The following is a 24,826-nucleotide window of genomic DNA, read 5'->3' on the forward strand; positions in this document are numbered from 1 at the left end:
CATGTCTCTTCTGCCCAGTGGTGAGCATCTGTGCGTGGGCTCAGCAGACACTGTGCAGGTGCTACCCGAGAGGGCCTTGCCTCAGGTCCGTGCTGCCTGCTGCACGCCTCTCACCGCCAGCCCTGCTGACACCATGACACCAGATGCTGAGGGGATTGGCATTCATGGATTACAGTGCAGAAGGGAAGGGAAGTTTGTGCTCAGTGGGGTCAACCTTTGACAAACAGCATATTGGAACTGGTAGCTGAACCTTCCTTCTGTTTCACTCTGGACAAGTGGTTTTTGCAGGTTTTGGGGAGTGGTTCTTGGAGATTGACCAATGAGTTGCCCATGGTGGTGGCTAGCTTGATAACACCATCCTTCTGGCCACCCTTCCCTGCCTCTCCCCCCTTGCCCCTCACTGTTCCACTCCCTGATAAAATCATGGCACATAAGCTTTTGCCCCGGGCTCAGCTTTCTGGGGGAAGCCAGGCAAAGACAATCTCCACCATTAAAGGCATGTGTCAGTTGTCATTTATCATCTGAACCCTATATTTACTCATTCACATCCCCTTTCCGGTCCCTGCGGCATGTGATTTTGGGCCCCTGAGCCAAATGATCCCTTTCATCTTCTGCTCAGTCAGTCTATGGGCTCCTGTGTCCAAGAATGGGCACAGATTCCTCTTCAAATTCACTGGCTAAATACTTCTGTTCCTGGGGACTCTCTCCTGCCTCTGAGCTCGGAAGGATGAGGTCCTGGGGTTTCAGTTTGTCTTGAATTACACTTTTAGGGAGGCCCCTAGAGAGATTCCTAGAATTAATCTGCCCCCCCCCCCCATCCCCAGTGGGAAGGTTCCTCATACCCAGAATCCTCTGACCAAAGAAGGGCCCCAGAGGAAGCGGATGAGAGAGGACGGACCTGAGGACAAACTGGGGGCGTGTGGTGAGTCGAAAGAGACTGTGTCACCAAGAACCGCGATGAGCTGTAGGAAGTCTGCTTTGAGAAATAAAAGCCAGTCCCCAGAGTGCTTCTGGAAGCTCTGCATGGGGTCTTAGGAATCAAGGCTCTGAAAACCACCCCATGTGTCTAGAAGGCCTTCCGATGGGAACGGAGGGGGGCTTTGTGCCCACACCCACAGCCGCAAATGTCAGCCTCCACCCCAATTGGAGCATGCTTTGCCCCTACTACCTACGAGGCACCGGCGATGTCTGGGGGATGGGGAGGAGAGAGCGGAGACACAGGCTTGGATGTTCTTCCTGCCAAACTGGGGCTTTCCATGTATTTCTAGGCAACAGAAACAAGTCACCACAAGAGCCATGTGGGAAGTGGGTGGTCAGGAACAATTTCCCTGAGAAGGTGGGTTGAGTCACCGAACAGCCACACCTTTCACCCCAAAAAAAACACTTACTGATGACCTGTGATGGGGAAGGCAGGGGCTCCGGCTCTGGATGGAGTGGGAGATGTCAAGGGGCAGATACATGTAACCCGCCCCCCCCCTACTCCCCAGGGCCTTCTAAGCAGGGAGTTCCGAATCTGTCATGACTGGCCACAAGGCCAGTCATAGGGGTTGAACCAGCTGTTGAGTGAGAAACATTAATAAATCTGAGAGCACAGAGGATGGAAGGGCTCAGTGCCAACTTAAAGAGGAGGCATTCCTGCTGGGATGCGAAAGCAAAATTTCTTGTCAATAGATGAAAATGGGGCAGAAGGTGTGGGTTTGGGGAAAGGTAGGTCCTTCCCATCCTGCAACTTATCATCACATCTTCCAGAGGCCAGGAGACCACCAGTGCTGGGGTTGGGTTTGGGTTAGGATTGTGTCAGCAGAATAGGAACCACATCTTTTCTGGCTCTGTGGATACCAGGAAAGTAACCGGAGAGCATTAGCCTGATGGGGGGCACGCTTGTTTGTTTCCTCATCAGCAGAGTCCAGAGTCCAGGGTGCCATGTGCGCACAGGGACGGGCGTTGGTATCTACCCTTACCCCAGGAGGGGCGTGGCGGGAACGGTGCCCCCAGAGGTCCGTGCGACCTGAAGGAGTGGCAGTCAGCCAAGCAGAGAAGAGGGAACATTGCTAGGGTCCAGGGTGGGGACAACAGTGTGCGAAGGCCTGAGTGAATGGCAGCGTGGCGTGTCCACAGACTCAGAGTGTCACGGAGGCCAGCCCAGGGCCAGGGCGAGAGTTCAGGATGGGAAATAAAGGGAGTGGGGCAAAGCCTAACGGAGGCTTTATTCACCATTCAGACATCGGGGCTTTATCCTGCAGGCAGTGAGAGTCACCGAAGGGCTTAGGCCAGGAGTGACATGCCCAGGGTTTGCTTCAGAGTTCGGAGGAGCCCTGAACTTGGAGTCGCCACTGTATAGATTGCATCTAAAGCCAACTTAAAGCCACGAGTCTGGATGAGATTACCCAGACGCAGTGTGCAGAGAGAAAAATAGAAGCGTCACACAGGCCGAGTGCTGGGCGCCTCCAATGTCAAGATGAAGGGGAGCCAGCAGAGGAGATGGGGGAGCCGGCAATGAAAGAGAAAATCTGGGAGTGTGTGGGGTCCTGGACTCTTGTGAAGAGAGCATTTGAACAAGCTGGGAGTGATCGATACTGCCAGACGCTGCCGATGGGTCAAGGAGAGTGGGGACTGGGGGCTCGCTGGTGAATGAATCCCATGTTCTGGAAGGTAAGAATGACCTTGATGAGAACACAGGGGCAGCGCGGGCTGGTAGGACGAAACTCTGAACGCTTTCAAGGAGGACGGGGGCAAAGACTCAGAGGTGTGAAGGTGGATGGCTCTTTCAAGGAGTGTAGCCATCCGCGGAGGAGGAAACTGGGCACAGAGAGCTTTTCCTCTTTTCTTTTTTGTTCTCTTCTTTTCATGGGGAAGAAATAACAGCAGGTTTGTGCACTGATAGGAGTGGCCCAGGAGAGAATGAGAAACTAGTGATGTAGGTTGGATGGGGACCATGCACAGGGAACGACCGTGCATGGGAGACTGGGGGGCTGGCCACGGCCAGGAGCAGGGTGGGGGGACAGTGCATGGAGACTGGGGGCACTGGCCACGGCCAGGAGCAGGGGCAGTCTGTCTGCAGCACAGGTACAGAATTCGCAAACAGAAGGGGTGGGAGGACAGTTGTAGGAAAGAGAGTTTGTGGTTGTCTTCAATCCCTCCCTCTTCTCCAGCGGCTAGACAGCAAGGTGATTTGTGGAGATGAGGGTGCAGGGGAGGAGCTGGAGGTCTAGAGAGAGAGAGGAGGGGTGAATGGGAGAGTGAATGGACCAGAGAAATGATGAATGATGACAGCTGGCAGCCAACACCCACTTGAGTTGAGGAACCATAAATTCAAAGCGGGAGCCTTTGACCCTCGGTTCAGAGCTGGGTGCTTATCAGGAGGAGGGAAGGCTATGGGCAGGGAGTTAAGGAGTGAGGAGCCAGGAGGACCCTCTTCTGCCTCCAGCCCCAGGATGGAGGGACAGGAAACAGCCCCCTATGTGTGGGGGGCTGTGGGGAAGGAGGCAGAGGGAGGGGGTTCAGTTAGCAGAAGAGGGAAGGGCACGTTCAAAGAAGAGGCAGAGGGAAGCTGGCATGTGGAGGGGTGGGGTGGGGTTGGCGGCGGGAGAAGGAACTCAGAGCTCAGACCTCGCCTGGTCCGCAGGTGTCCCAGGGAAGGTGTGGCCCTGGGCCCCCCAGCCGCCCCCTCGCCCCCGGCCCTCCTGCAGATGTCCTCAGACCAGCTCCTTAGCCAAGTGCTGCCCGCAGCCTCGAATCTGAGGAACCTGAGAGATAATCATCTTGGAGGCGCTGAGGTGTTCAGACTGCAGCAGGATCAGAGTTTGCTAATATCGCAGTAACGCAGCCCAGGGGATGAGCCGTGCGCTCGAGAAGCCACAGAGGCCGCTTATCTTGCAATACGTCGCTCCTCTACAAGGGACGCCCAGTGCCGGCACGGTGGAAATTACAGAGCAAAAGGGCTGAGGTGGGGGCAGAGATATTAAAAGAAAAAAAAATCGGTAAAAGCCCTTATTTTTAGGCCTATTGAAGTAGAAAATATGTGCTCAGACTATGAAAACCCGACCACAAAGCCAGCCCCCACCTCGGGGAGAGGCGGGGTCCTGGGCCCCAGAAGCCTGCCATTCATTACTTTGGATTTACTGCAGAGCAGACAAGAGGCGCTCACATGATACATAGCTTGTGTATTCTTCTATCGATTTCCAAGACTTCGTTCTCTAAACTTCCCATCCATCAGCAGCATCCGTGCCTGCTCTCCCCCAGAGACGAAATAGGGGGTGAACCAGCCCCTCTTGTGCGGCGTGGCCCGGAAGATTGGAAACGTGGGCTTGCTGGCTTTGGCCAACAGGTGAGGTCCTCTTGGCCTGAAGTGGAAATGGGGGCGCAGGGAAGGGTGTGCCTGCTGAGAAGGGGCACAAACGCCCCCTAGAGCCCCAAAAAAAACAGGACAAGGAAGAGCGAAGTAGTATGTTAGGGAAGAGGCATGTACTTGGTGGTTGTTGTCCCCTGCAGAGGCTATCTTGGATGCTGCTACTCTAGACACTTTGGAGCTGAAGAACCAGCATGAACACGGCCCACATTTGCCATCAGCTTCTCCCTCACAACAGAAGGGCAGGGATGGTGCTACTGTTGCCAGCCTGTGGACCCTGAGGAAAGAACTGCTCCCCACTGGCTGCCGAATGAGGTTATCATGCCCCCACTGGAAGACACATTGTTCTGTGCATATAAGGAAACTTGGGTACCCACGTACCACCTTAACTCCTCTTCTCCTGCCAATATTCTCAGAATGGAAAAGGCAAGCATCTGTGATGTTACATCCACCCCCAACTCTCCCCCCCGCCCCCCTGCCAACCCTATTTACAAAAGAGATTCTTGCGCCTTTCACAAAGCAGCTCTCAGTATCTGGGTGGCGCGGGGTGGGGGGGCAGTTGGGCTGGAGGAAAACAGGAAAGCTCTTCACTGTATCCCCTTTGAGTCTGAAGCACAAAGGAGGGAGGCAGAGCTGAGGCCGGCCAGGGCCTTGGGGGAATAGAGACAGATACAGAAGGCCTGCACTCTGTTGTTAAGGGCACCTTGCCTTTGTGGAGGGACTGGGGGATCTTCGACTGAGCTGAGAACCTCAGCCCGGCTCAGAACATCCCGCAACAGTGGAGGAGACCGAATTCCAGGAGCCAAGCAAGGAAGCCAAGTCTCGGGAGGGAGCCTGGGGCCCGTTCGGCTCCGTGGACTTCAGCCAAACTCCCCATCTCTCTGTACCTCAGTTTCCCTTGGAGAAATAGTCTTTTCTGGTTCCTTCACCTCTCTGGGGTGGGGAGGACTCCACAGAGTCCCAGAAGTGACAATATTACAAATAAGGGAATTATCGATGTGACTGATGGTTTCAATTGAGCCTTGGGGTCTCTGCTATTTAGAGGCAGGATCGATAGTAATAACAACAATAAATAGGGAATAACTTGGGAGAGAGTCTATAAAGGACCTCACGGCAGCAAGGCTGGGTGGTGCGGAAACAGGGAGAGGCTTCCGTACTGCCCGCCTCCACTCGGCCTCTAGGCTTGCTCCAGGGACCAGCCATTCCGCTGCATGGCTGGCCTGTCTAGGGGCTGTGGCTGCTCCAGATGGAATTCTTTTTTTTTTTTTTTTTAAGATTTTATTTATTTATCTGACAGACAGAGACCACAAGTAGGCAGAGAGGCAGGCAGAGAGAGAAAGGCAGAAGCAGGCTCCCCACCAAGCAGAGAGCCTGATGTGGGGCTTGATCCCAGGACCCTGAGATCATGACCCGAGCCGAAGGCGGGGCTTAACCCACTGAGCCACCCAGGTGCCCCTCCAGATGGATTCTTAAGGGACCCTGGCTGCGCTAGGAGCGAGGACAGGAAGCGAGTGAGTAGGCTAAGCTAATGGAGTTCCCCAGAGGCAATGCCTGGTGTCAACAAGGGGGGGCCGAGTGAGACAACACTCAAGGGCCCTCAAGCCGGTCACCAGCCGTGTGTGAGAGAGCCGAGGAGGGGTGGGGGACAAATGCCACAGCGTGGGGTAGACCAGCCACAACCAGAGCCTGTCCTGCTGGTAGCTTGCAGGAAAGAGCAGACGTGCTGGAAAGGAAGTGGGATGTTGAATTCAAGGACTTGAAGCCCCAGCTCTGGAACTTCGTACCCAGTGATGGGCGAGTCACACCACCGCCTCGAGACTTGGGCTTCATGTCTGCAAAATGGAGACACTGGCTGACTTGTTGCTATGTGACATCTTCCCAGAGAAGATTGGGGAAGGCGAAATATTCAGTTTTTATTGGACACTTGCACGTGCAGGATGATGGGCAGTCTCCCAGGAACGCCTCCTTTTCCAAGGTGTCTATGCCACACCCTAGTTACCCCAAGACCAGCATTCTGACTTTCATCCTCACTGAGAACGGAATGGAGATGCTGAGTCCTAGGAGAGATGGGATTGCCTCCTTCTCCCCCGTTCCCTAACCTGGCCTCTGAGCTGTGGCCGAAGCATTTTTATACGAGGAGTTGTTTGCCTCTGACTTTCCTGGTGAGTTGTAAACCCTTATGTTGCTGGTGGTAGTAGGCACCACCAGCAGGTCCTGACGCGTGCTAGAGCTCAGTGAGCGAGTGATCATGTGGGTAAAGGTGGGTCTTCTCAGGCACGAGCCACCAGCAGTGATCTGTCTGTCAAAGGCTTTTCCTCCAGGAGGGGGTGGGTCTCATAGCAGATTGATCCAGGATGCCTCAGGTGGGATCGGGAAAGCTCTTCAAAGGGGGAAGATTCTAGAAAGGGGATCAGTGGAGCTGAACGGAAAGTCTAGATAGTCTAGAGAGGCAATCCATGGGGCTGAAGCCAAAACCCAGCCGCTTGAAGAATGTTTTCGGAAGGGCCAGCCCAGGGTACCAACCGCAAGCTATCAAATCCCAGCTCACAGGCCTGACCCTCGGTGGCTGGAAAGAATCCATGGCATTACAGCCCTTATTGATAAACTCCCCTTTCCTCCCTCCCTCCCCCGCCCCGCCGAGTACAAACCTCCCAGAAATCAAGAGAGGGACACGTCCCCTGCCAGCAGATGTGGCAGAGGTGCAGAGATGAACACGGACCCAGGTCCCAGCAGAATCTACTTTGATTCTGTCATCAAGTAGAGTGTGGTCACACACGATGCATGGTTGTCGTCTGGCGTGGTGCACGCCCCCACGCAAACACAGGCGCACACACGCTCCCCCATGGACAGACACCCAGATGCACACAGATACCTGCAGGACGGCGTACCTGCGCAGTTACGCATGCGTGCACATGAAGTGTTCGAACAGTAATTCACACAGTGAAACTCTCTCCCTTTGGGCCACCAGCGGATTTCCATCCCACTAAGAGATTACTGTCCCTGACCTGATCAGAAGTCTGGGCTCTCATAATGACTTAAAATCACAGAATTATGGTTCGAAGGGGCCTTACAAATCAGCTATTTTAACCTCCAGCCTAGAGCATAAAAATCCTCTCTAACACTGACGTGTTGACACAGAGCCTCTGCTTAACACCGTGGTGATGGAGAACCCATTACCCGCCTTGGAACCCCATCTGATCGTTGTTATTAAGAAGAACGGACATTTATTGAGAGCTGAGCCTGCGCCCAGTGCTATGCTAAGCGCACTAGGTAGACTATGGCAGATGAGCCGGCAAGGTAGGCATTCTTATCTCTGTTTAATGGGACCTTAGTCTGAGCCGCATAAAAACTGACTTGTTCTGGGTGATGCATCTAGGGTGGGGCAGAGCTGGGATTTGAACCTGGGGCTGTCTGACTCCCAAATCTTTGCCCTGTCAGGTCACACTAACTTGCCTTAAGTCATACTGTGTAGGAAATTGTTGCTCAAAATGAACCAAACTCTGCTTTCCAGATCTGACCTCAAGTTTTGCGGAGGCTCCCACCTGCCCTCCTGTATTTCCCTTCTCTCCACACCTGTCCCTCTCTTTTGATGCCCTCTGGAGGCCCTTTTCCAAGTATAGGCCCCCCAAAGAATTCTGTTTTCTGCGGGATATCTCCTCCATCATTTGGACACCTTACTTGGAGGATGCAACCCTAAGATGTCACTGGACTTTTGGGGCAGCACATCCCATCATTGACTGTTTTAAACAAACTGAAGGGTTTTATTTGACTTTAGTTAGCTGGTCTTATTTTACATAAACTACTATCAGCTACTTCTGTAGTCGAGATTTAAAAAAAGAAATAAAAAACCTGTTTTCAGCTTATTGTTCCCACTACGTTTAAGATCGTTTTGAAGCAGAGTTTGTCAGATGATACTGTAGCCTTGCAGCTTGGAGGTGTTTGCAAATTGGGTAAGCTGAGTTTCTATGCCAAGTCATTGATCAAAGCCAGGCCAAGATTCAAGGGCTGAGTCTCGTACCATCTACTAGAGACCGCCTACCAGGTGACGCTGATCTATGAAACATTACTCCGCTTCCGATGTCAAATGCCAGTTACAGCTTGGTGTTCAGACTAAGACTAGAGATATGCCAGGGGTCGCTTATGGAGGAGTGGAGAGCAGAGGTCAATTCCAATCCAGAAGAAAAGGGTAAGGTCAAGGGAGAAATGCCAAACTCAGTAAAAATCACACCTACCCAGGAGGCAAGGATGCCAGGTGGTGGCATCAGGTCTGGAAAAGTCAAGAGCTCAGGGGGGGTGTGTATACCAAAGTTAGGGCTTGAGGCATGCACCAAGCTTTGGAATATGCTGACACAAATGAGCCAGGCAATGTCCAAATGAATTCCGGGAGATTGAATCCTGTTGCCTGGGGCTTCTTTTAAAGGCACAGATATGCCTTTGTGAGTGCACATGGCTGTTTTTAAAGGTACCACCTGCCTTGTTCTACCTGGCCTCTGGTCAACTTTAGATCTCCCAGTCGTGAATCTTCTTGATGATATTATTTAGCCCGTGTTTCTCCATTTTGCCCATAAGGATGAACACTGTGGTCAATAACTTTCTAAAATTGAAGTGTTTCATATGTTAGGCATTCATTCCCCTTCTATCAGTTAGGATGTTTTTTCCCTGCAGGTTATAGAAACCCTATATCAAATTGGTTTAAGCAGTAAGGAGATTGTTGGTCTCATGTAACAAGAAGCCCAGAGATGAATGTGATTCGGGATTGGTTGACACAGTAGCTTGATGATGTCCCCAGAGGCTGATTCCCTCCATCTCGTCTACCATCCACAGCATTCCCTTTTTGTTTGCTTGGTTTGGTTTGGTTTGATTTGGTTTAATTTAAATTCCCACTAGTTAACATGCAATGTGATATTAGTTTCAGGTGTACAATACAGTGACTCAGCACGGCCATGCTTCACCTGGGGCTCATCATGACCAGTGTCCTCCTTTGTCCCCATCACCTAGTTCACCCCTCCCCCGCTCCACCCCTCTCTGGTGACCAGCAGTTTGCTCTCTATAGTTAAGAGTCTGTTTCTTGCTTTGCCCCCCTTCTCTTCTTTTTCCCTTTGCTTGTTTGTTTTGTTTCTTAAATTCCATATAGGCATGAAATCATACGGTATTTGTCTCTCTGACTGATTTCACTTAGCGTAATACTCTCTAGATCCATCCATGTCATTGCAAATGGCAAGATTTCATTCCCTTTTATGGCCAAATAGTATTCCTCCCCCCCCCCGCCATGTATATACATATATATACACCACATCTTCTTTATCAATTCATTAATTGATAGACACTTGGGCTGTTTACCCAAGTTGGCTTTTATAGATAATTTTGCTATAAGCATAGGGGTGTGTGAATCCCTTGAATTAGTGTTTGTGTATCCTTTGGGTAAAAACCCAGTAATGTGATTTCTGGATTGTAGGATCGTTCTATTTTTAACTTTTTGAGGAACCTCCGTGCTCTTTTCCAGAGCGGCTGCACCGGTTTGCATTCCCACCAAGAGTGCACGAGGGTGCCTTTGTTCCCACATCCTTGCCAACACCTGTTGTTCCTTGCGTTTTTTATTTTAGCCATTCTGACAGGTGTGGAGTGATATCTCACTCTAGTTTTGATTTGCAGTTCCCTGAGGATGAGTGATGATGAGCACTTTCTCATGTGTCTGTTGGCCATCTGGATGTCTTTTTTTCTTAATGTCTATTCATGTCTTTTGCCCATTTTCTGATTGGATTATTTGGCTTTGAGATGGCGAGTCTTACATGTTCTTTATATATTTTGGATACTAACCCACTGTCAGATACGTCATTTGCAAATATCTTCTCCCATTCTGTAGGTTGTCTTTTAGTTTTGTTGAGTGTTTCCTTCGCTGTGCAGAAGCTTTTCATTTTGATGTAGTCCCAGTTGTTTATTTTTGCCTTTGTTTCCCCTGCCTCAAGGAGACGTATCCAGAAAGAATTTGCTACAGATGATGTCAAAGAAGTTATTGCCTGTGTTCTCTTCTAGGATTTTTATGGTTGCAGGTCTCACACATAGATCTTTAATCCATTTTGAGTTTATTTTTGTGTGTGGTGTAAGAAAGTGGTCCAGTTCCATTCTTCTGCATGTAGCTGTCCTGTTTTCCCAACACTGTGGAAGAGACACACAGCATTAGCTTCTTCAAGTCTGATTACCCTCACGTTCCCAAGGTGGCTGCCAGAGTGATTGTAGCAACACATCTTGTTTCCATCCAGGGAAAAAGAAATTGGATTCTCTTCTCCAAAGCCCTGAGCAAGTCTGTCTTCATGTCTCCTTGGCTCGGTTCTGTTAGGTCAGCCTCAAACTGAACCAGTCATCCGGGAGTGGAATCCATGTCACGATGTGTTCGCTACATCCCAACCCTCCAGTCCAGCCATGCTCTTGAGAAATAAATGAGATGATTTTGGCTTGGCTCATGCTTCGTGAGCCCACATTGGTTCCTGGTGTTCACCATTTCCCTTTGTGTCCAAATAAACCATCTCTTAGTTAAGAACCAATGCTAGTTTTACCAAGGATGACAGTCTCTGGGATCTTCCTCTCCCTCCCATTTTTGAAGTAAAGGGGGGGGGGCACAATTTACCTCTTCTAGTCCCAGGACCATTTAGAGCAGTGGTTTGCAAATGTAAGTGTGGCAGCGGGTACCTGGGGAGGGTGTTTCAAATCTACAAGCGGCTGCATGGTTCACAGCACGGGAGCGGGGGGATTCAGAAGCCAGACTGCCCATGCCCAAATCTGGGCTCAGTCACTTACCATGACTCAGTCTCTCTAGGCCTCTGCTTTCTTATATCTAAAATAGAGGTAGCAAGAGGCTCTCCCACGTGGAATCGTTGTGATGAATAAGGAAGAGGTCTGTATGAATTGTTTAGAACGGTGCCAGTAAGTGGTATGCATGTGTTGGCTAAATAAATCGATGTCTCCAGTCCCCAACCTAAGAGATTCTTGATGATTCTCTGGTGATTCAGGCTGGGTGAGGAAGGCTGTGGGCAGGAATCTGCTCTCGACCAGAGTGTCCAGGTGGGTTCTGATGCCAGTGGGTCGAGCACCCAGAGATGATGATAACATGTCCTGCGCGAAGCTCTTCCTGACCATTGAGATGAAACACACTTTAGCCGGGAATAAAAATCCAAGCAAGTACAGGTTTCCTCTGCTAGCTGAAAGTAGCGTTCCTATGAAAACTTTTGTAAGCCAAAGTGTAAAGGGGAGAAACCATTACTGTTCATTTACATGGAAAAATGTTTAGGTGTTCCCAGACCCCCCCAAAAATAACCTCTCTTAGGCTTTTCTGATACTTTAGGACACATCTTGCTAATGGATGCACAAAAGAAATTGAGCTGAAGCCCAGATGCTCACAGACAGTTCAAAACTATGGGGCACCTGGGTGGCTCAGTGGGTTAAAGCCTCTGCCTTCGGCTCAGGTCATGGTCCCAGGGTCCTGGGATTGAGTCCCTCATCAGGCTCTCTGCTCAGCAGGGAACCTGCTTCCCTTTCTCTCTCTGTCTGCCTCTCTGCCTACTTGTGATCTGTCTCTCTGTTAAATAAATAAAATAAAATCTTAAAAAAAAAAATCTATGACGGCTGGAGGCTGAGAGGCTGCCTGCAGTTCCCCGGGAAGGAGTGTGGCGGCAACACTCACTGCTCCAGGGGTCCCCTCCCTTGATCATGACTTACTGCAACACATACATTGAATGTTTTCCTTCACTGGAAGCAAGTAGGATGGGAATGTGGTTTCACTTGGGCCTCTATCAATGTTATAATATCCTCCCTGAAGAATAGGGCTCATTCATTTGTAATGGCTTCAAAAATCTTTAATGTACTCACTGTCCCTGGTGTTCCCAGGCCACCCAGGGCTGTGATGTCACTGGTACCCTTCCCCGCAGCTCCTGGTTGCCTGGGATGTAGACCCTCCTCCCTCCTCACCCCCCCACCCCGTTACAGCCTGAGCTCACCGCAGAGTTTCTCTGGGACCGGGGCTTTGCTCTACACGCTGCCTCCCTTTTCCCCATCAGCCTCATTAGTGATCACAGCATCGGAACTCAGGGTTTCTCAGCCCTCCCCAGCTTTCTTCCCTGTACAGCCTCTGCCCAGGGACCAACACTGTTTCCTCTGAAAGTGGGCAACTCTACCTGCTGAAATTCTATGGTCCATTCTGACTATGCCTAGCTTTCCCTCTTGCCGCTTATGAACCCTAGGAAGGCTTTGCCCCTAGCTTCCCATATCATTTATCTATTGCTACACTAAAAAAACTCCAAACCTACCCAGGTACTCAGTGATTTAAAATGGCAACCATCTATTTACTTATGATTCTGCAGTTCGGGCTGGGCTTTTCCTGGTCTCACTGGGGCTCACCTTCGCAGCTGCCGCTGGAGGCACAGCTGGGGGCCAGGCTTCTTCCAAGCACCTCGACTGGATGCCTAGAGGCTAGCAGGATGGCAAGGATGGTTGGGATGGTGGCCTGGCCTCTGTCCCCACCTGTCTCACACCCTCCAGGAGGCTTCCTTACATGGTAGCCACAGGGCATCAAGGGCCAAGGCATAGAAGCTGCAAGTACTGGTAACTTCTGGGCTTGGAGGCCACGGAACATCACTTCTGCTGGATTCTACAGGTCAAAGCAGGTCACATGACCAGCCCAGATGAGGGGCAGGAAATAGACCCTCGGTGGGAGGAGTTGCAAAGGAAGTAAGACCATTTTCCTCCGCTGCGCTTCCTTTCATTAAACCTATTTTGAGGACCTGAGTTGAGGAGACAAGGAAGATGATTCTGATCCTGGAAAGGACTCAATATCTGGTGGAAGAAACAGGAAGCTAAAGAGAGCATTACAATACAACGCAATAAACAGTCATCATGCCAGCTTTTATGCATTTGCCATCTGCCCAGCACTGCGCTCACGGGTACATCTGTTCCCTCTCGCCGAGCCTGGACTATCACCCTCTAGGAGAAGTGTGTTAATATTGTGCCTGCTTTTCAGATGGAAACATCAAGGCACAGAGAGGTTAGGTGTCAAGAATGCAAGGCAAGATATAAACTCAATTGATGCGGGACTCCAGAGCTCTTGTTTTTACCAGATACCGTGACCTTCCTCTCCAAGGTCAGACAGCAGCAAGGACAGCATCTTGCTCTAGGCCTTTGCCATGGGAGGAGGTCCATCAGTCAGCAAGTAGATGGGGGAGCAGGAGAAAGATAAGGGATCACAGCAGATGTCATAGCACGCAAACGAGGAGAACCAGCTGCGCCCCCCCAACTGCTCTTCTCTGGACCCTTGGCAGGCTCCCTGTGTCTTTCATGTGACCCCAACTTAGATGACCCACCAAAACCAAAGGCCAAGGTGGCATGAGGCTGCATGCAAGGTCTGCGTACAGAGAAGTCACCTCCTCCTCAACTGTCCCAGAGACACGTAATCGGGGAACAACCTGTTCCGAAAGCCACGCAGGCAACCACGTCTCTGTAAACTCACCCATGACGTCAACCCTGCATCCAGAAAGGCGCTTGTACCTTCTTTCCCACTCATCCCTGCATTAACCAATTACTGAAAATAGCTCAAAATAGCACCTGTCCCTCAGCTGGGGCCGCTGCAGGAATATGGTTTGTGATCCTTTTCAAGAAAGAGCGAGTCTGTTGGAAATCAGTGCAGTGAGAGGATGATTCGCACGCTCTCGTGCCAGGGTCTAGCTCAAACTCAAACCTGCCCGGAGCAGGCTGGCCTAGAGTTGACACGTGTCCTACAAGGCAGTCACGGTGGAATGCGGCCTCTTGGACAAGCTACAGTCTGGGCTTCAGGTTGCCTTCTATGGACAGCCCTGGGACCCAACCCCACCAGCCAACCAGGCCCCCGCTGGAAGCAGCTGCTCTGAGAAGTTGGCCAAAGCCCAGGAGTGGTCTGGAGAGTGTTCCATGGCCTCCCTCAATCCCAGCCATTTCTCCATACCCCAGGCCCCCCAAGGATCCCCAGGACCTCCTATCCCCACCAGTCCCTCCTAAACCCACCTTCAAATCTGCCATAACTGTGTAAAAGGATGCTTACTGTAAAGAATAAGAGAACAACGGCAGCAAAGCAAATACTCATCCATAGCGTTACAGGGAACCGTGGGTACCGCTTACTGATGGAACGCCGTGCAGAATTAAGTGAATGAAGGGGATCTCTTAACTGGCATGGAAATCACACCAAGGAAACTGTCAAGTGAAAATGGCAAGCCGCATAAACATCGACCCACCTATCTCCCTATCTCTAGCTATTACCTACCTACCTACCCTTCTATCCAAACGGTGAACTGAAAATGGGGTTTTCCTTCAAGGAGGGGAGACAGAAGGAGGGAAGTAATGAGGACTTTTGCTTCCCTTGTATTCTTTGAGTTTTTACAAGAAGGTGTTCGTGTATTACTCGTAAAATTAAAAATTAAATACATTCCTAAGGAAAGCCAAGTTAGAGAGAATGATCCACTAAGAAAATGTAAACCAGTTCATCCCTAAATTCAGCCTTGTTCTATCTGGGGTTTTCTCCGGCTGGACTTCAGTCCTCCTCAGAAATGGCTTACGTGGCTCCTTACTACCCCCCAGAGCCCTTTCTTCCTCCTTGGCTGAAGGCCCTTGGTTTCACCCGCAGTCCCAGCCCCACCCACTGGCCTCAACCCAGCCTCAAAAGCCAGCAGGGAGAGGACAGATGGCTTGGGTCCCGACTTCTGTGCTGGAACTGTGTCCCACAGCCCACCCCCTGGGGTCCTGTCCTTAATCCAGACCCAAATTCTCTCTACCTGGGTCTCTTCTAAGTGCCTGTCCTCTTGTCCCCTCAGCTTCGCTGCCCAGTTTGGGCCCTACCCTGGGGGCTATATCTCCCCACTTGCCCCACTGGTACAACAGCCCTGACTGGTGGCCTCATCCCAGCAACACTGGGAAGGGCATGTGGGTTCCACTGGGGTCTCCAGAAATCCCCAAGGGGGCTTGGCGGCCTTGTCCTGGAGCAAGAGGCCTGAATGGACTCTCTAAGGACCTCCTTGGGCTCGGGAGGGTCAACACAGACAGGTGGCTTGGGTGTTGGTTTCAGTCTCCCATGAGAGGCATTCTGGGAGGGAAGATGGTGCGCGGCCAGGGCGGGAGGCAGGGGCTGGGGCAGGGGAGTCAGCACGAGGTCCCTTGGCGGGGCATCACCACCCTCTACCTGTCTACTCAGACTGCTTGAACCATCTGGTTCTTCCGGCTGAATCCACTGTATGAGGCTTTGGGGAGGATTTCAGGAGTGGTCTGCCAGCACTGTTGTGTGTGACGGTAGGGAGCCGTGTCATCTCTTTCCCCAGAAGACTCTAGAAGGAGGAGAGCTCCTTCTCTGCGACCAGTCTGTCAGACTATTTTATCTGCAGCTGGGCTAGGGAGCAGGAGAAGGAAGGAAAGGCCCCCTGATGACAAGCCCATGCCAGGACCCATCAGACTGGAACAAAGTGTTGTGGTTGCAACAAGCCTGCTCCCCACCTTGAACTTGCCCTTCTAGGAACACCGAGCTTATCAGGAATGCAGATCTGAGGGCTCCTGGGATGTCCATGAACTTAAGGAGACACCTGCCCCTCCATGGACTTTATGCTTTAATATGATTAGCGGCAGCTTCCCTCCGGGAACTACGAAGGGTTTTGTCCTCCATCACACTCAAGGTAGGGTCTGCCTGGAATTCACACAAGCGCCACCTCTGAGGCTCTGCAAAACCCATAGTATCCTTGGCCTCTCTCAGATCCTCAAGTCGTAATGATGAACTCGTCCTGGGCTCTGAATTATCTATTAATAAATAACCATCCCCGAGATCACACAGTCCAATTAACAGAAGCCTGGTATGAGCGTGGCAGTGGGTGTCGGAGATGCGGCAGACACTCACACATCTTGCTTGCTCAGGAGGCGAGGGTGCAGGATGGCAGCCGCCCAAGGTCCTTCCGAGGGCAAGGGACCCTCCCTCATTAGGCTGGAAAAGGCCCCTGACGCACAAAGGTCGGGGAGAGGGATGGTGACAGAGACACTCTGAGAGCCGAGACGTTTCTCGGGTTATAGCAGCAGCTGCCAATATCTTTTGCATAAGTACTTGTAGGTGGGCGTCTGGTCGAAGCCGATGTGTGGGCGGTGGAAGAAACAGTCAAATTGACGTGAGTTAAGAACTGAGGGTTATTTTGAATTCTTTCTTTTTTAATTTAAGCTTCTTCCTTTTTCTTGTGGGGGGGAGAGTTATTTTTCTATGGAGAGGCCAGGAAAGGGGAAAGAAGAGGGTTGGTAGAGAAGGACAAATGTAGGGTGCCTGGGTGGCTCGCTTGGTTAAGCAATTGCCTTCGGCTCAGGTCATGATACTAAAGTCCCAGGATCGAGTCCTATATCGACCAGGGAGCCTGCTTTTCCGTCTGACCCCCTGCCCCATGCTTTCTCTTTCTCATCTCTTTCTCACTCTCAAATAAATAAATAAAATCTTAAGAAAAGAAAAAAGAAGGACAAATGTAGAAATGAGACTTGATTCACTCCTGGCCTGGTTGTTCCCCTGAAATCCCACCTGGAGGCAGTGGCATGGTCCAGAGGACCTTCTGGCATCCTTTCCTGGGGCCAGGGGTCAGGGGGTGGGGGTGGGGAATCCAGGCTGGGAGGAGACTCTAAGAGGCAAGAATGATGCTTCTGAGGCTGGAGGGGGACCTGTCGTCATGGTAACCATGCGATTCAGTTTCCCCATGTGAATAGGTTCTCCGGGTATATGAGAATCAGATTCCGCAGTCTGGGGAGAAACTCAAATCCGGGCACCCAAATTTCCCCAGGAAACCAACATGGCAACCCATGTTCTTCGTGAGAACATTGCCAAACGTCCCATGGTCTTCCTTTGGGGAAGGAAGCACCAGCAGCTAGAAGGAGCTATTCAGAGACCCAAGTTCCCCAAGAGTGGGAGCGCCATAGTATGGGAGAGAGGAATGAAATGTATCCACCAGTGAGAGCGAACCGAAACATTTCCACAAGCTCGAGAGGGGAGAATACCGTCATGGCAGCGAAAATAAATCGAATTAACAACCGGACCAATGGAAACGGAGTTTGAGCGTCTCGGAGGGCAGAACAACCTTATAAAATATTCTCATAATTCCCAAGCGTCAGATCCCTTGTACATCCCATCCTGCAGGTACAGATGATGGCGGGCTCATTCCCGACTGTTCCAACCCAGGCTCCCAGGCCCCAGGCTCCCACCCCAGCCGCCTCCTCTTCTCCTGCCAGACCGAAGTGAGTAAGCACACGGGACACGCGCGCCCGTGGCGCACACCCGCTGCTCTGCGCCCAAGGCCCCAGCACTGTGTGGAGCCTGGGGAGCCCCTCGTCCTGCGGCAGAGCTTGGGTGTCTCCAAAAATGCCACCGTCCCACTTTGCCTCGGTGCAAAGTGCTCTCATCCTGAAAGGCAGGAGAGGCAGATTTTAACTCAGACAATGTTTAAGACACCCCAGAGCAGAGACAAGCTAATGTTTGCATAAATGCCCTCCCACTGAACCTCCTCCCTGTCCATCTGTCCCCTGGCTCTCACACAGCCAGGACGGCCGTTGTGGGTAAATAAGGGAGTCCCCAGAGTGGCAGGAAGCCCTCCTCCTCCACCTCCCAGGCCCGCTGCCTCCAGGCTTCGACTCCCACAGCCCTGCCCAGCCCGTGCCTCCTCCTCCTCCTCACCCTGCGCTGGGCTGCGCCACCCCCTTCCCATTCCCTTTATCTCCTTTCGCATTTCTGGCCCGGGCTTAGCCCTCTATAATGACTTAATCTTGCCGACAGGGTGACAAGCGGATGAATCGAACTCGGAGGCTTTTTTCTCCACTCCAGATTCATTTGAAGATTTCTCCCAGATGCGGCACTAAAACCCTAGATTCAATTTCCCTTTGACATAATAACCGAATTAGTCTCATATTGTCATACATAAATTACTAGCCAGTCAGGGTGCCACCAGAGGGAGAGAGAGCTGGAGAGAAAGCAAGGCGTGAGCATCCAAAGGGGTGTGACTGTGACAAGCAGGGACCTGAATAACAAGCGGGGACCAGAAGGGTAACAGCTAATCATATCTGACAAACGAGGAGAATTCCCAGGCTGCAGCAAAGGTAAAGATTATTTACCTTCCTCTCCATGCCCCTGGCCATTAAGATGTCACCATGGGGAGCCGTGTACCTTACAAGAGATACACAGATCTAAATATCTTCTCGATTAAGTAATGCTCTGTTTGCAAAGGCTGCCTTCAAAGAGGAAAATGTAATTTTGTGGAACGCTGCGGCAGCCTCTAGGCCTGGAGACAGAGCAGGGCCCGGCCGCGGACCTGTAGGTTGCCTGCTTAGGGCACAGATGCCCATCCTGGGCCCCTGGGGGCTTGGCCTGGCTGCTTCTGGGCACACAGGGGGCGTCCTAGCCTTCCCTACCTGCGCCCTGGGGTTGACCACTGGCCAGGACTGTGGCCAGGTCAGAACTAGCTAGAATGAGGCTTTCCCGCCTGTCCGCCAGCCATTTGGCCTCCCCTCCCCGTCCCCCAACTCTTTTGCTAGTTCTGGCCAATTCTTTGTCTGGAAAGTTCTGGCCTCTGGCCTCACCTCTGCATCCTGTGTCTCAGGGGGATGATGACTACAGCTGGAAGCTTCTTAACCAGTTTTCCTGCTTTCCGTCCTCCCTGACAACCCGTGCGTCACTCAGCCATGAAAGGATATCTTTCCAAATGCTAATTTGAAGCCAGCACCTCCCTAAACTAAAATGTACAGGTAGCCTCCAAAAGAGGGGTATCCAAACCCCTTAGCACGGGCTGCAAGTGGAGCGCGATGTGGCCCTCGTTCCACAGCTCCGGGCGTGCCCTGGCCCAGCTCCCTGTACCCACCGTTTCCCCAGTGCACCCTTGGATTTCCCCAAGCTGCTCCTTCTGCCCGGAATGCTCTTCCCTTCCTTCGCCTTTCTGCTTAAGCTACCTCCTTATGAAGCCGCTCCTGGCCTCCCTAGACCTGGTCGAACCACCCCTGCCCTCACCATGCTCCCCTGAAGTCCAACCTTCTTCTATATGGTGCCTAACATGTGCTTGCTCTTAGGGCTTACTTATCATCTCTCGTAAGAGCACCAAGTTCTCTGAAGGCAGGGGCAGGTCTTACTCATGGCTCTGTTCCCCTCTACCTAGTATAGAATAGTATAGGACTTTGAGCAATGCTTGGAAAGCAAACATTCAGGACGGTGCATGAAGAAAGCCCAGAGGAAAACAGGGACTCACATAGACCCTGCACACCCCTGCCTAGAGGGGTTTGCTTGCTGTCTGTCGTATCTATGCAGGGAAATGGAAGTTTTGATGGTGTCTGCCGTGAGCCCTGCAGGGGCTAACACTTAGGACATGCTGGTTCCCCCAGTGGTCAGTACCGCAGAGCTTGGCCTGTGGTAGATGTTCAGTAAACGTGTAAGCGATTGTCTGCTGTGGATTCTGTTCTCAGGAGTCGACTACTTTGGGGGAAACAAAGGGAACAGTTCCAGAACAGTAAAGGGCCAGGTTAATCATATATCTCACTGGCCCGTGAGCTCCCAGAGACCGGGATGGCATTCATGCCCGCGTCTTTGTCCGAGGCACAAACATCTCCCTGTAAGGCCCGGCATAGCCCCTGCTCAGTATGAGTTATAAGAACCATGTTGATAGGAACTCCTGGGTGGCTCAGTCGGTTAAACGGCTGCCTTCAGCTCAGGTCATGATCCCAGGGTCTCGGGATCGAGCCCCACATCAGGCTCCCTAATCAGCGGGGAGTCTGCTTCTCCCCGTTTGCTGCTCCCAGTGCTTGTGCTTGCTCTCTCCCTCTCTCTCTGTGTCAAATAAATAAAATCTTAAAAAAAAAAAAACACTATGTTGATGAATGCAGATTCCAGCTGGACCTCAGGTGTGACCTGGGGTACAGGTAGTGACCTGTCACTGTCCTTTCAACTTTGTATGAATATTACCACCTTCTCTTATATTTTCATTTAGTCCATAGAATCCTGTAAATGACTTTAAAGCCAATGTATCGAGTGACCAGGCAGGGTGGGAAAATCAGACACAGCCTCTTCCCTTCTCTGCCGCATTCAGACCTGCTCTCTCAGGTGTCCTCTCTGCCCACACACCCACCCACACCACAGGAAGCAGATTTAGAAATTTCCTTTTTTTCTTTTATGCGACAAACATAATTGTATGTATTTAAAGTATACAATGTGTTGATTTGATATACATACACACTGTAGAATGATTGCCAAGATCAAGATAATTAACACACCCATCGCCCCCCCCAGTTAATTAACATAATTAACTCTTTGTGTGTGCATATGTGCGTGTCTGGTAAAAATACAAGATCTACTCTCAGCATCTTCCAAGGGTGTAACATCACGCTATTGGCTCCAGTCACGTGCTTATTCTTCTTGCAACTGAAAATTTGGACCTTTGACCTACAACACCCCAGGTCTTCCTTCTGCCATTCCATTCTCTCTTTCTAGGAAATTGGCTTTTTAAAAAGATTCCATATATAAGTGACACCACAGAGTGTTTTTCTTTCTCTTCCTGGCTTACTTTACTTAGCCCAACGCCTTCTAGAATCTCCATGTTGTCGCAAATGGCAGAATTCCTGTCTTCCTCATGGCTGCATAATATTCCATGCTATGCGTATATCACATTTTCTTTACCCATTCATCCACTGAAGGACATTTTTTTTTTAAAGTAGGCTCCATGCCCAGCCTAGAGCCCCATGTGGGGTTTGAAGTCACGACCCTGAGATCAAGACCTGAGATCAAGAGCGGGACACTCAACCTGCAGAGCCGCCCAGGCTCCCCATCCGCCGAAGGACATTCGGGTTGTTTCTAGAACTTGGCTGTTGTGATTAGCGCTGCAACGAACACGGGGTGCAGATATCTCCTCAAGATACTGATTTCAATTCCTTCAGGCACATTCCCATTAAATTAAAGAGCTTTTGCCCAGCAAAGGAAACTCTCAATAAATTGAAAAGCCAGCATATGGAATGGGAGAAGAAATTCACAAACCATATAGAAAGGGTATTATCCAAAATATATAACAAACTCATACAACTCAATAGCAAAAAAAAAAAAAAAAAAAGCAAATAATCCAATTAAAATGTGAACAAAGAGTCCGAATAGACCTTTTTCTAAAGAAGACATACAAATGGCCAGTAGGTGTATGAAAAGGTGCTCCCCATCACTCATCATCAGGGAAAGGCAAATCGAAACCCCAAGTTATTACCTCACACCTACTGGGATGCTATTATCAAAAAGACAAGAGATAAGAAATGTCAGCGAGGATGTGGAGAAAAGGGAGCCTTTGTATGCTGCTGTTGCCGATGTAAATGGGATAGCTACTATGGAAAGCAGTATAGTGGTTCCTCAAAAATTAAAAATTGAAATACCGTAGGATCCTATAACTTTTCAATCAACTTCCGTATTGTCTCTTTTCCCTTGTGAAAAAAATCCATTTCAACCCAAATAAAAACTGCTGTCTCCTATCCAACTGAAAGGTCTTCTCCCTTTCCCCTGCCCCACCCGTCCCAGGCTTGAGAGCCTGCAGTGAGGAAGGGAAGCAGCTTGCTGCTTATCCTTCCTCCTGGCCCTTCTCTTCCTCCTCCCTGACTCTCTGCTGCCTCTTCCTCCTCCAAAGTCAGGGTGGGGAGACCATGGTCTTTTTACTTGGTTTAAGCTGTTGGTGGTTCTCTGGATGAGCCCATAAATGTCCAAATGCAAGCTTTGTCTCTGGAGGGTGGATTTTGTGGGTCCTTTAAGATATTTCCTGGGAAACCAGATGGTTTCTGTGTAACACGATTCCCTGATGGGGGCAGTGGGCTCCCCACGGATCTCTCAGGACTCCTTGTCTTCTGCAACTCAGGGGTGCCCCCACCAGCCTGCCCTGTCTCCCCTTCCAGCCAATGTTCACTGGAGCATCTTTTTAAGACAGCTCAAGTGAGGCCAACCTGTAATGATCGATCTGGCCTTCAGGAGGTAACCTTGCACCTCCCAACTCTGCCCATGCAGGCAGCTTCCGGGTGCTTGACTGAGCTCCCCTCCAGGAGAATTAGAGATAGGTCTCTGAGTTTCTGTAGTATAACATCCTGCAAGAGGGTGGGGTGGGGGGAGCAGATGCCACTCTTCTTGCTTGTAGACAAAACCTTCTTTCTATATGTGATTTTCTAGAAGCTTCCTTCACTTGGCTTGGGATAGACAGACAAAGGGAAACTCACAGTACCAGCTCCCCTCCAAAATTCAGTCTCAGACCATCTTCTTTCTCTTGATAAGGCTGTGGCTACGTCTGGCAATGCATCTCCAGGGCGGGAAACGGATGGCATGTCAGAGGGGCAACTGAAGAGAACTGAAGACACTGTTTATAAAGGTGTGGGCAGGGTTTGGGGAACTACAAGGGGTTAACAAACATCTCGAGTGTAAGAGGCAAAGGGAGAAAGATGTTTCTGGAACCTTAGAAGATCCAGGATGGTCACACAGGTGCCACAGCCTTTACTAGAAAGATTCAGCCATTCTCAAAGCATGGCTAAGAGGAGAGGAACCAGAGGAATAAATATGATGGCTTCTGTCCTCCTGCCCTCAGCTGTCCCGCAGGTGCCTCCCTTTGGCTGAGTTCAGCCCGAAACCCCAGGGCAAAGGAGGCGAGTTGATGCTGTCTGTAGAGGTCAGCCGGGCAGGGCCAGGGTGGAGGAAAACCGCTCCAGGGATAGACTGGGAATATCCAGCACACTCTCCTGTCTTCGCGACGTGCCGGAGCTTGTCACCCACCATCCTCGGCTCAAAGCCTCAGTGAAGCAACGGTGAAAGTCCCGTTTGTCAACTCGTAACCCACGGCGCCCTGTCTTCCTCGGCTCCTCCCCCCTCCCCCAGGGCCACTGCACCCCAGTATAGACCGCAAAGCCAGGGACGGCATCTCTCCTCTTCTGCAAAGAGGGGCTTCATTCTGAGCTTTGTCAACACCAAGGCGGCCGGTGCCCAGACACGACCGCAGTGCAGAGAAGTAACCACAGTGCAGAGAAGATGGGGACTGAGTTTGGATGATCTGCCATTCTAGGCTCCCCAGGCCACAGCAGCCCCATTGTTAGCACTCATGATAAAGGGCTGGCCCAGGCTTGCTGGCCGAGGAGCCCCCAAGAGGCTGTGGGGAGGAGTGGAAAGGACGCAATTGAACCAGTGATGCCCAAGGCAGAGACAACACTGCAATTTGACTTTAGGGACATAGGGACCAGGCTGTCTTCTCCTTCATCTGCTTCTCTGAGGACTGCTTCCGGCGACGTCCAGCCCAGCTGGCACAGCCTCGTGGGCAGGGCAGTGGACCGGCACCGGCCGCCACACTCCTCGGGAGATGTGGCTCCTTCTGCAAGTGGGGACTGACTTTGAAAGACTCATTCATCAACGTCACAGCTCCCACAGACAGGACAAGGCCCAGTGTCGCTCGGGCCCAGATGGGTCTACTCAGAGATGCATCGACTCCTAGTCGCACAAACCATCACGGATCATACAATATTAACACTTATCTTCTTCTCTCCCGCGAATAAGGTGGGGCGGGGCTCGGGACTGGTGGAGACACAAGCTACGAGGGGGAGCAGAGGGCACCTGGCAACTCTGTCAGAGAGAAGGAAGGGAAGATGTCCGCAGGCCTGCTGGGGTCCAGGTGCTGCCCCAGATGTCTGCGAGGGGTTGTGTGAGTCAGGCCCTCACTACGGGCTGTTGTATGGGAAACCCAGGACCTCTGGGCACCTGCCTAAGTTGGACGCTGGCTCAAAGCCTAGACTTTTCCATCAGACAGACCTCCGATCAAATCTTGGCTTTACTGCCCTCTTGCCTCGTGACCTCAGGCAAACTAAGGCTCAGTTTCCTGACTTGGAAAATGGGAACGACAAATCTCAGGGGGCTGTACTGAGAACTTAATGAGCTGAAGTGTGTCACCTGTCTATCACAGTGCCTGACGTGCAGTCTGCAGCCAATAAAGGGCATCCATTACGGTGGTTGGTTCCTTGTTGGCCAAATCCCATACGGTAACAACTTTATTTACCCCAGAACTATTTACTCAGCATCTCCCACATGGCTCTGGAGAAAAAGAGGTCTCAAGGAGCTCAAAGTCCAGGGCTAGAGTCACTGGAAGGGCGCTAACAGCTGTGATATGGGGTGACGGCTGTGGGTACACAGAGTCCAACTGCCTGACCCTGGCTGGGATGGTCAGGGAGGCCTTCCTGGAAGAGGCAGCGCTCAAGGGGCGCCTGGGTGGCTCAGTGGATTAAGCCGCTGCCTTCGGCTCAGGTCATGATCTCAGGGTCCTGGGATCGAGCCCCGCATCAGGCTCTCTGCTCCGTGGGGAGCCTGCTTCCTCCTCTCTCTCTGCCTGCCTCTCTGCCTACTTGTGATCTCTCTCTCTGTCAAATAAATAAATAAAATCTTTAAAAAAAAAAAAAAAAAAAGAGGCAGCGCTCAAGCTGAATTTTGCC

At 51.2% G+C, this 24,826-nt stretch overlaps 1 long non-coding RNA gene across 2 annotated transcripts in view; it reads left to right on the forward strand.

Annotated features, from left to right (window-relative positions):
• Positions 1-2,077: 2,077 nt before the first annotated feature.
• LOC123949943 overlaps positions 2,078-24,826 on the forward strand; it is a 31,667-nt gene continuing 8,918 nt past the window's right edge. For both annotated transcript variants that reach the window (XR_006820101.1, XR_006820100.1), the window contains exon 1: positions 2,078-2,652. This is a non-coding gene — a long non-coding RNA (uncharacterized LOC123949943). The remainder of the gene's footprint in view (positions 2,653-24,826) is intronic.

Source organism: Meles meles, chromosome 8 (genome assembly GCF_922984935.1).
Source record: "Meles meles chromosome 8, mMelMel3.1 paternal haplotype, whole genome shotgun sequence".
Classification (NCBI taxonomy): domain Eukaryota; kingdom Metazoa; phylum Chordata; class Mammalia; order Carnivora; family Mustelidae; genus Meles; species Meles meles.